Raw genomic sequence first — 12,393 nt, 5'->3', positions numbered from 1 at the left:
GGGTACCATATTTATCCTCATTTCATATATAAGTAAAGCAGGTCTCAGATAACTTAACATGGTCTTAAAGTAGGTCTCTTAAAATGGCTGGTGTAAGAGACAAAAATGTAAACTCATATCTGAGCGTTCATACCTCATCATTTTCTGGGGAAGTTAATTCTACACGAGAATAATCCACTCAATGCTCTAGTCTTAAAATTCCTTGAACTTTTCCATTCCAGTGTTCCACTCCCAAACTGACATTGTTTCTTAGAAATGTTTCATGTAAAGCATCTCTCTATCTACCTACCCATGGTGTCTTATCTTTGCAGAACTATCACACCCTGTCCTCAATTCTTCTGTACTATGCTCTCAAAGACATTCTCTACACTCTGAAACCTTTTTCTTCTAAGCTATCATCCTTTTCCTAACATATTTCCTATTCAGCCTAAAGAACAAAGACAATTTTTAGTTGGAAGAACAGAAACCCAAATAAAATTATTCAGGTAAAAATTAATTGATTGATCTTAGATTATATAGTACAGAAATTTATTGACTTTGAATGACAGGATCAAGGTGCTCAACTGAGTTTCAACATGGCTCAATTCAGGCACTCAGGGCATCAGGACCTTTTCTCTCTCTCTTTCCATCTTTTATTTCAACAGCTCACCTTCTCTAGGTATATGAGTTTCTGGTTAAAAAAAACAAATTGTGTTCTCTAATCTCTGCAATTGCCTCAGCACCGCTCATAACATTTGTCCTGAGGATTAACTCAAGGTGGGCTAAAACTTTGCATTTTTGACCACCCTCAAATTTGAAGTTTTCTAAACACATTCTTCCTTCCTCTCCTTCAGCCTCAGAGGTTGTGATATGTTACTGCTTCTTGTCTGTTACTTAGTAGTCACCCATCCCATCTGGTTGCTCTTCTTTCTGCATATTCTGTTTTAAAGTTTGCTAATGGCACTTCCCTTCACTTTATACACATTCTTAAACTTAAAAAACAGTCACGACACGACAAACACTTGTTTTCACTAGGCTACTGCTGCTTTGCTCTCTTTCCCTGTTCAGATGGGCTTTTAGAAAGTTGTCTTACCATCGCTCCATGATTCTTTGCTTCTCATTTCCTTTATAACTTATTGCATTATAGCTTCTGCCTTTACGCTATTGAAATTGTTTTGGCAGATATTGTCAATAAAGTCCTTATTGCAAAATTCAATTGATAAATTTTAGCCCTTATCTTACTGGAAGCACGAGTTTGTTATCAAATGCTTTTTTTTTTTTTTCTCAGCCAGCAGTAAACTTCTTTTACTTGATTCCTACTTCTCTAGTTCTTTCTGATCTTCTTTAAGAAAATTCCTAAATGTAGGTCTTCTCCATGGTTCTCCCTTTCATCTGTCACTGTTTTATTCTGAATATGCTCCTTGGGAGGACTTATCTATATATTGAGCCCTAAGTATCCTCTTGAATTTGGGCTTTTTTATCCAATAATTGCTTTGCCTTCTCCCCTCAAGTATGCCCCACAAATGCTCCAAATTCAACATATCTAAACTTAACATTTTTCCCCCTGACCTCACCAGTGTTGTTACTCTTTCAAACTAATAAAGGTTATTGTTTCAATTATTAACATTACTGTTATTCTCATCACTTATTATTGTATTTATATTTCTGGACTACATTTTAATAATGAACATATCACAATAACTTGAAAACTAAATTGTGTTAATATATTTTTTCTAACTTGTAAGCAAACTTCTCAAAGGACAGCCTCATCATTTTTAGTCCCTTTTATAAACAAGACTAAAAATGATTTGAGAGAAAGACCATGACTTATTATTTACTTTAGTTTTTTTCACTGTGTCTGCCACCTAGCTGAAAGGATCCTTCTTTCATTTTATATCTTGCCTTTGTGTTTCCTCTACGGTCACCCACTATGTCAATTTACTAGGGCTGCCATAATAAAATACCACAAGGCTGGTTGGCTTAAACAACAAAAAATATGTTTTCTCAGTTATGAGTTCTTTAAGTACAAGTTCAATTGGTAGAGTTCATTTCTTTTGAGACATTTCCTAGGCTAAAGGATGACCACCATCTTCATGCTTCTTTGCATGGTTGTCCCTCTGTATATGCACACATCTGGTGTCGAAGTCTCCTAATCTCTTTTCATAAGAATACTGATCAGATTGGATTAAAGCATATCCTAAAGCCCTCATTTTAAATTGATCACACATTTTTGGGTCCTATGTTCTTCCAGGTACTGGAGTTAAGGCTTCAACATAAAACTTGTAGAGAACAGTTCAGTTTGTAACCCTCATTCATTTCGTTATGTCATCTTTTCTTCTTATTATAAATACCTTCTATCACTGACAACTCCCAAATTTTTGTTTCTAGCCTGTATCAACCCCCTGAAACACAATCATGACAATCATTTATTTTTGGATAAATGCTTCTCAACTCATCAGTATTTTTCTCATCCTTCATCCAATTCCCTGGCAAACTCTTGGCCCTTCCTTCAGGACACATCGAGCTTCTGACCAGCATTTGTCTTGACTTCCTCTGCAAGCACTGCACTGGAATCAGTAAGGTCACATTCCCTGTAATGTTGTGAATGCCTTCTATCTCCCTCTGGCTTGAGCATCTACCTGAACCCTGCCTTTATCTTCCTACAGTCTTTCCACAACACAGTAGCCTGGGTGATCCTTTTACAAACTAAATCGGTTCACGTGACTTCAAGTCAAAGATTTTCAGTAGCCTTCTATCTCATTAAGGGTAAAAGCTAATGGCAACACTGCCCATGAATCCACATACGATGGTCATGCCCCGAGCCGCTGTGGCTTTGACCTACTTTTCTGTAACTGTGCTCATCCACTCTACCCTTGCCAGGTACGGTTCATCCCTTTCCTTCTACTACATCCAAACGCTTCTGTCTCAAGGACAAGTCAGTTGCAGTCCCTTCTGCCCTGGAATACGCCTCCCCCAGGTGTCTGCATGGTTTATTCCCTAGCTTTCTTTTGACTCTTCAAGCATTCTCTTCTCAGTGAGGGAATCTACTTCCACACTTAAAATCACAGAATAATCCTTACCTCCCACACTCTGCTATCTTTCTTGTTCTACTTTTCCCAATGTACTTGGAGGAAATGCTATATGTTTTAGGAATTTATTTATCTTATGTCTCATCTGCTCCCCTCTGCCAGCCACATATATACCCACTAGAATCTGAGTTCTATAGGGGAAACATTTTTTTTTTCTAACGTATTCATTGCTCTATCCCCAGGACCAACCCTTAAACATTGATGGTATGAGTACATGTATATGAAGCCACATGTAACTTTCACAATATTTTAAGTAGTTGTAAGTGAAATGGACTTTTATGAAATATAACTGATTGTTTGAATGGAAATCATTGAAAGAAAGAAGAAACACTCCTATGTTGAGACATATGCAAGAAGACATAAATTGTTTCAGTAATCTAGCTTTGTTCTGCTTTTCCAAAGTGTTGGTTTGTCTATTCATGTTGTTTTTATACATATGGGCTTTTATTTATTTATTTATTTGTCTTTGTTCTCATTTTAGGAATGACAAGTAGTGTCTTTCTACAATGAACAGCCCTGCTTGAAGTCAGAGAAAAAAGTGTCTGAATTCTCAAATCATCTTTGCACATGTTAGACCTGAGAAGTAAACAGATATGCTTGCCAGCTCCAGCTATGACAAAGGACTTTTTTTTTTAACTAAAAGCCAACAAGTATAGAAAAGTCAATATAATAGAAAGTAAATTAGTAAAACATTTTTTTTTTTTTTCACAATCTAGAAGAAAAGGAAAGACTGCATTTGTGGTCAGCACTTATCAACTTATATGAATTCCTGGAATTTTAAGTATTGTTAGAGATATTCTAAAGACGTTGTTCAGTCACTTAGTCATGTCCAACCCTGCAACTCAAAGGACTACAGCACACCAGGCTTCCCTGTCCTTCACTATCTCCCAGAGTTTGCTCAAACTCATGTCCATTGAGGTGGTGATGCCATCTAACCATCTCATCCTCTGTTATTTCTTTCTCCTCCTGCCTTCAGTCTTCCCCAAGATCAGGGTCCTTTCCAATGATCGGCTCTTGACATCAGTTGGCCAGTGTGCTGGAGCGTCAGCATCAGCATCAGTCCTTCCAAACAATATTAAGGGTTGATTTTCTTTAGAGGCCAGGGTTTCCTTTTTACTAATGTTAGTGAAGATAGTTTCTGAATTCTCATGCCAAATCATAGATTAAGTGTTCTGTAAATGCTCATACAAATGATGAAAATATTAATATCTGATCAAGAACACATCAAATACTGTTATATTTCTTAGTTTTCTGAAAGAATGAAATATGCTTACTCAAGGAAATATGATATTTAACTGGCATCTGCATAGATTGTCAAGGTTAAATCCTAATTACAAGCATGCTTGTGAGCCATTGGCTTCTTTGGACCCAACTAACAGAGTCTAGCTTACCTATCCTGTGGTTCTTGGTATCTCTGTCATATTGCTACTCATTTGAAAGCATCCACAAAAGAACTAAATACAACATTTGTGAAAAGCAGGAGCCCATTTAATCTTCGGCTGACCCTTCTGTTGGGGAATAAGCTATACTGAAATCATGAGTGCCTGCCAATGAGCCCAGGCATTCAGAGTGTTGAACATTACATCTGGGTCTTAAATTAGCTTATTATTATTATTTTACTCTGAGTTTCCAACCTGCCTTGGAGACATGGAAGGTAAATTTATGTTTCCTGAAGATTTCAGGATGATAGTGAAAAAAGTGAAAGTGAAAGTCACTTAGTCATGTCCAAAACTTTTTGTGACCCCATACAGTCCATGGAATTCTCCAAGTCAAAATACTGGAGTGTGTAGTCTATCCCTTCTCCAGTGGATCTTCCTGACCCAGGAATTGAACCAGGATCTCCTGCATTGCAGGGAGATTCTTTACCAGCTGAGCTACCAGGGAAGCCCAGAGTTTTCAGAATACAGATCCTCAATGCCCAGAAATACTGTGGAGGTGCCTAGGAGTTCATTTCAGTCATTAGTCATCTTTCTGCTTCAGTTACTGTGAATGTCTTGCTGTTCCAGTGAGTGGTCCCTCAGGTTTGCTAGCTTTCCAGCTTCTATGACACATGAAGAGCCTAGGAACCATAGGCAAGCCTGAATCCAAGTAAATACATCACTCTTGATGCGACTTCTCCTAGGGCAAAGACAGGGAGAGAGAGAGAGAGAGAGAGAGAGAGAGAGAGAGAGAGAGAGAGAGAGACAAGGAGTAACACAGACATTTCCTGATTAGGAAACGTCTTCCTTCTCTCCTCTTCAGACTTCTACTGTTTTAGCTCTTTACAGGACATTCAGTATAATCTTAATGCCTTCAGGTTTTGGGGGAAAACAGATGCTGTGAAGGAATTGTCTGTAGATAACTTCTACTTTCTGTGTTGTTACAAACCTTCCCTGGGGAAAGAAAGCATGAACACCTGACCCCTGCTTGAATGAAAAGCAAAAGGGGAAAACAAAAAGGGAAAGAATACATGTAAACATCTTTAAAACATTATTGCCACTGATTTAATTATATTTGGAGTTTATATCACCTAAAAACAAACAAACAAAAAGAAGAACAAAATGCTAATAAATGAACAAAGTCAAGTTTTTAACAACCTCATCAGAAATAGTTGAGAGGAATGGTAGAGTTTCCTCTTAGAAAATGGAAAATGTTACATAGTTATCTTGATTTCTGTTGCTCTGGAGGGAAGAAATGAGGAGAGGCATGTTTTGGTTTAACATGAAAAAAGGAGTATCAAAATTTGATGAATATGATGTCATGAAAATCTGGATTTGTTCCCAGTTTCTCAACTTTGGGTCAAGTCAAATAGTATATGAGCTAATTTCTTCAGTCTCTCTCTCTCTCTATCTCTCTCCATCTTTGTCTGTCTCTGTCTCTTTCTGTCTGTCTGTTTGTCTCTCTCCTGCATACGTTCGAGAAATGTTTATAAAGCACCTCTGTGTTTCTGGGTTCAAAGCACTGGGATCAGTTATTTGCATCAGTGATCGGAAGGATCTAAACATTCTGCTTCGATGGCAGTGACCATTTCGTGAGAGAGATAAAATCAGTCAAGCAGCAGTTTAGCTCAGTGTAGAATGATAACAGTAACAAAAGCTATAAAGGAACATTACATGGTGCTAGGAATGAGCGAGGGCAAATGAGAACGCTGCGGAATCAGGCTGAGGGTAGATCTTGGGAGGTTTTGGGATAGAGGTGGTGTCAGGTACCCAGACAAATGGGATGGATGTCATTGGTACAGTTTTTGCTCTGGGAAGCGAGGCAGTAACCCTCTGGGAACTGAATGAAGGCTGGTGTAGACCGAAGGTAAGAGGTAAAGGAGAGGGAGGGTAGGAAAAGAAAAGCTCAAGCCATAGACAGGTTAAAAAGGTGTGACAATTTACCCTAAGACGAGTAAGTCCGCATAGTTTTATTTGAGTCTATAGGATGCAGGCCCAATCAAATTTATAAAATGTCTATGAGGAGCCATGTGGAGCCTTTTGAGCATTGAAATAACACTTAGAAGGAATTCAAAGACCCATATCAAAGGTGTTTGTAACAATTACAACTTTGTAACAAAGTTGTTTGTAACAACTGCAGGTTCCTATAAGGGTTGCTTTTGAGGTAGATGATTTATACCTTTGTACATGTTTAAGAATAAATTAAACTTTACCTTACTCATTGAAGGTCTAGACACAAAAGTTTTATCTGAGTATATAGTTCTTCAAAAGGGGGAGTCATGACCTAATTATTTCCTGTCTTCTTTTATAAATAATGAGCAAAAAAAAGTGGCAAGACACCAGAAATGATGGTCAAGTTTTATAGTCTTTATAGTAACCTGAATCGAGGTCTCATGTGCAACTATTACCTAACAAAACTGATTTTCTTACTCCTTAACTTTAGCTCAGATATGGAGGGATAATGTTGAGCGATGACAAATGCACGCATGCCGCATATTGTTTTGTTTTGGTGAATGCTGCTGGTGTCTCCTCAGTCTCTCTGGAATTATGTTTACTGATTAGATGTGGTTCCCATGCCCTGGTAACCATAGGTGCTTTGACTAATGGCTCATTGATTGATGTCTACAACTTTGTCCAAAGGATTTCCTTTGGGTTATTTACCATACCTCATGGGGAAGATAAAACTCTCCCTCTGCCTCATAACAGGACAAACTCTGCCAGAAGCTTTAGTTCCAAAACTCCCTACAGGATAAGACATAAAACCAGTTTCAGCTGACACTATATTCATGTGTAAATTATTTCCACTTTCTGTTCAGATTTTTTGCTCCTACAGGGATTGAGCCCAAGAACACCACTATGAATAAATCATATACAAAGTAATCCCAGCCTCAAGCTCTGCTTCTGTGGATTCCAAGGTAAGACACATGGATATATTACTCTGTAATCTCTGGGAATTCCTTTCTTACATGAAGAAAAAGTATATAAGTATTTTTAAAAAATAATGTGAGAACCAAGATAAATGGCATTAAATGTGCAAATATATAGTATGCATAAATACACACTATATATTATAAAGAAACTATGAAAAATGAGAGTTGCTCACTTGTGTCTGACTCTTTAGGACTCCATATGGACTTTAGCCCGCCAGGTCCCTCTGTCCATGGAATTCTCCAGGTAAGAATACTGGAGTGGTAGCCATTCCCTTCTCCAGGGGATCTTCCTGACTCAGGGATCGAACCTGTGTCTCCCACAGCGCAGGCAGATTCTTTACCATCTGAACCACCATGTATTCCTAACATTAAGCATGAACTAAAGTAATAATATCATTAGGGGGGAAAAAAAATAAGTCCACCTTTTCTCTGTTGATTGCTTCCTCTGCTGAGCAGAAGCTTTTTATTTTTATGTATTCCCTCCTATCTTATTTTTCTTTTGTTGATTGTGCTTCAGGTGTCACAGTCAATAAAAATCATTGCCGACCAATGCCACAGACATTTTGCTCTATGTTTTCCCAGAAGAGCTTTACAAAGTCAGGTCTTATTTTAAAGTTTTAATCCATTTTGAGTTAATTTTTGTGTATGATATAAAATAAGAATCCAGTTTCATTCTTTTACATGGAAATAGCTTGCTTTCTCAACACTATTTGTTCAAGAGATTTTCTTTCCCTCATTAGATATTCTCGAGGTACTTGTTGATCAGATAAACATATATACATCCATTTATTTCTGGGCTCTCTATTTTTTTCCATTGATCTATGTATCCGTCTGTTTGCCAGTACCATACCTTTTTTTTTTTTAATTGGAGTCTAATTACTTTACAACACTGTGGTGGTTTTTGCCATACATTCACATGAATCAGCCATGGGTGTACATGTGTTCCCCATCCTGACCCTCCCTCCCACTTCCCTGCCATACTTTTTTAAACACTGTAGTTTGTAATATATTTTGAAAGCAAAAAGTGTGATACCTCCAGCTTTGTTTTTTCTCAAGTTCATTTTGGCTACCTGAAGTCTTTAATGGTTCCATATGTACTTTGGGATAGTATTATTTTCTATTTCTATTTAAAATTGCCAGTGAGATTTTGATACAGATCACACTGAATCTGTAGATTGTTTTGGTAATATGGACATTTGATAACACTAATTTTTCCAGTTCATAAACACAGGATCTCTTTTTAATTTATTTGTGTCTCCTTTAATTTTTTTAATCAATGTTACATAGTTTGCAGTGTACAAGTATTTTACTTCCTTGTTAAATTTATTACTAACTATTGTATTGTTTTTGATATTATTGTGAGATTGTTTTCTTAATTTCCTTTCTGGATAGTGTCCTGTTATGTATGTAAGCAGAACTGATTTGGTATGCTGATTGTATATGCTTTAATTTGCTGAATTGATTTATTTGTTCTAACAGGATGTCTTTCTTTGAGTCTTTAGTCTTTCTACTTGCAAGATCATATTATCAACAAATAATTTCACGTCTTCTTTTTTGACTTAAAGGCCTTTTATTTCTTTTTCTTGTCTAATTGTTCTGGCTGGGATTTCTTGCACTATGTTGAATAGAAGAGACATTGGAGTTTTTATCACGAATGATACGTTTTGTCAAATTCTTTTCTGCAAAAATTATAGGATTATGTGGTATTTTTTTCTCTTTTAACTTGTTAACATGATAGATTATATTAACTTAATATTTTTTAGAATTCATTTAAAATTTCATTACTTTTTTTCCCTATATTTCTTAGGGCAGCCATAACAAAGGATCACAAACTGGAAAACGTAATAAAAACTGAAATTTGTTGTCTCCCAGTTCTGAGTGTGAGAAGGCCAGAGTCAAGGTGTGGGCAGAATTGGTTTTGAGAGCTGTGAGGGGAGAGTCTGTTTCAGGCCACTCTCTTTGGCTTGTAAATGGCCATGCTTAACCTGTGCTCCTTCACATAACGCCCCTCTATGTGTGCCTGTGGCCGAATGTCTCCTCTTTCAAGGATGCCAGTCATATTCAATTAAGGCTCAGAATAATCACACTATTTTAAGTTCTATCACCTCTAGAGAAACCCTTTCACCTTACAGGTCACATTAGAATGTCAACATGTCTTTTTTTTGAGGAAAACACAATTGTACTTTGCATAATTTTCATTTAGTGATTGTTCTAAGTATTGTATGCCTATAGTTTATGGGGGCCATTTGTTTTTCTTTTAATTTTTATATTCCATTGAGGTGTACTTGATTTACAATATTGTGTCAGTTTCACACATATGGCAAAGTGATTCAGTTATGCATTTGCATGCATCTATTTTTTTTCAAATTCTTTTCCCATTTAGGTTATTAAAGACTATTGAGCAGGTCCCTTGTGCCACATGTCCTTCTTGATTATCTGTTTTAAACATAGACGTGTGTACATGCCAACCCCAAACTCCCAAAATTGAAAGTGTTGTGTTTTGTTAGGCTGCCCCTTTCTTGTCATTTGTTTAGAGAGAAAGGATTTTTGAAGGATATGTTTTATCTGCACCTGTTGGCATTTCCAGCTTGCCCTCTTCATCTGCTCTAAGACTAAGATCTCTAAGACATAAAGCAATCCCAAGAATTCCTCACCATGACATTCCTTGGTTACTGAGTTCTGTGGTCTGTTCAGTTTCTTTTCTATACATCTCAGAATCTATGTTTGTGTTACATTTAATGTCCAATGGTTTTAGTTTTTAATGAAAGGAGAATGGGAAAATATGTTTTCTTCATCTTCATGGAAGCAGAAGTGATGAGGACTGTGATTTTAATGTAAATAATTGATCTCACATCTGTTAGAACAGTTGCTATCAATAAGATTAGAAATAACATGTGTTGTCAAAAATGTCTCCACACTTGTCCGCTGCTGGGTTCTATGTAAATGGGTGTGGGGGTGGAGGTTTTGTTGCCAAGTCATGACCCACTCTTGCGACCCCAAGGACTGTAGCCTGCCAGACTCCTTTGTCCTTGTCGGATTTCCCAGACAAGAATATTAGAGTGGGTTATCATTTCTTTCTCCAGGGGATCTTCTGGACCCAGGAATCAAACCTGGGTCTCCTGCATTTCAGGTGAATTCTTTACCAACAGAGCCATCAGGGAAGCCCCATGTAAACTGATGTAGTCACCGTAAAATATAGTAGGGAGATACCTCAAAAAGTAAAAGTACCATTTGATCCAGAAATTCCTCTTCTGGGTATTTATTCAAAGAAAACAAAGACACTGACTCAAAAAGGCATATGACCCTAATGTTTATTGTAACACTGCTTACAATAGTCAAGATATGGGAAATACCTAAGTGTCCCATTGTTGGAAGAATGGATAAAGAAAGAAAGATAGATTTTATATGTTGGGCTTTATGGAGATGTTGACAATAATAAAGTTCTTTAGGCTTCACATTTATGGTCTGTACACTTTTCTGTAGGTGTATTATACATTTATTAAGATAGGATGTGGAGGGCACCAACTTATAAACCATTGTACTATTTTTATACTACAAGAGAAGGAGATGTTCTTTGCAAAAGGAGATTCTAATGGTAGAGACATTTTCTTCACTGAAATTATGAGTTCAAAAAATTATTCATTGTCATTGCTATTTTAACATAATACTTTCTCAATATTAATCACTAGCAAAAACTCAGGAATATGTATTTTGCAGACTGAGGAACAATGTTCTTTATAACTTTAATGATTTTCTGGTACAGAGTCCTACATATTGTGGAAATTTAGTGACCAGAGGGAGGTTAATATGTCTGAAATACTTTAGTAATTAATTTTGATTCATTTAAAATAAAATAGATCAGTACAATTTTGGGTCACAGAACGTTAATAGGATTCATTGGCTCTTTGAAAAAAAACTTCATAGTGCTGGCATTGAAAAGCCCGCTAACAGCATCAATGTGACACGGTGGGCCAGGTGACTTTCTGGAGTCACTTTCCCTTTTCTGTGGGAGGATACTGCATCAGCACTCAGGGAGTATAGTATGGTTCGAATTAAGAAGTCTAAAAGCTGGGGAGAGAATCCAAATCTGAAATTTCCAAATGACAGCTTAGATATAGAGTGCCAAATTTTATCCTCTCATGCTATGCTACTGAAAGCCAAGAAAAACTAAAATTCAACAAAGGGACTTTTCATGCTATCTGTAGTGCTCCAAATCAAGAAATCTATTTAGACTGGAGGCCATTAAGCCAAGAGCCACCCTCTATGCCATGAATAGGCTCACCCCAGACTCTACCATACCGCACTCGATATACACACTAGATCAACCGTGTGCTCCACCATCCTTGATTTGGAGGGGGAAAACAAAAAAAAAAAACGCTAAGAGAAGAAGGTGCTAGTTTGACTTGCTATATTTATGGGATCATAATATTTTCATTAAATCTGTATGTGTAATTCAGTGAATGTGTTCACACTTGGAGACATCTGAACCACATTAAGGGATTAACTTCAGGTTCAGCATTGACTAAGCTTGCCAGTATGGCCAATGTATCCAGATTATTTTGTTAAAACCTTAGTAATGAGGCCGAATAATTCCAAACATCTGGATATTTGTAAATAGATGTAGGAACAACCTCGTATTTTGGCATTCAGTACAACTGGTGACACTGATGGATTAATCCTGATCATTATTCCTTGGGAACATTGACCAAGGAACTGTAATGTTACAATTTCATAGATTACTTGAATTTCTATTGTGCTTTATATTTTTCAGAATATTTTATTTGCCCTATATGAGACCATTTAAAAAAAAAAAAAAAACACAGCCTGTTTATTTGTTTGTTTTCAAAAAAGGAGGGTGAAATGTAGTTTTCTTGCTCCACCAGCATTATATTTGGTTACACACAGGTGATAATCCATTTTTTTGAGAATCTATTTTAATTAAAATGTATTCACTTCTCTTTCTCACAACTATGATAC

The sequence above is a fragment of the Dama dama genome, chromosome 12 (genome assembly GCF_033118175.1).
Source record: "Dama dama isolate Ldn47 chromosome 12, ASM3311817v1, whole genome shotgun sequence".
Classification (NCBI taxonomy): domain Eukaryota; kingdom Metazoa; phylum Chordata; class Mammalia; order Artiodactyla; family Cervidae; genus Dama; species Dama dama.
This window is presented reverse-complemented; position numbering follows the sequence as displayed.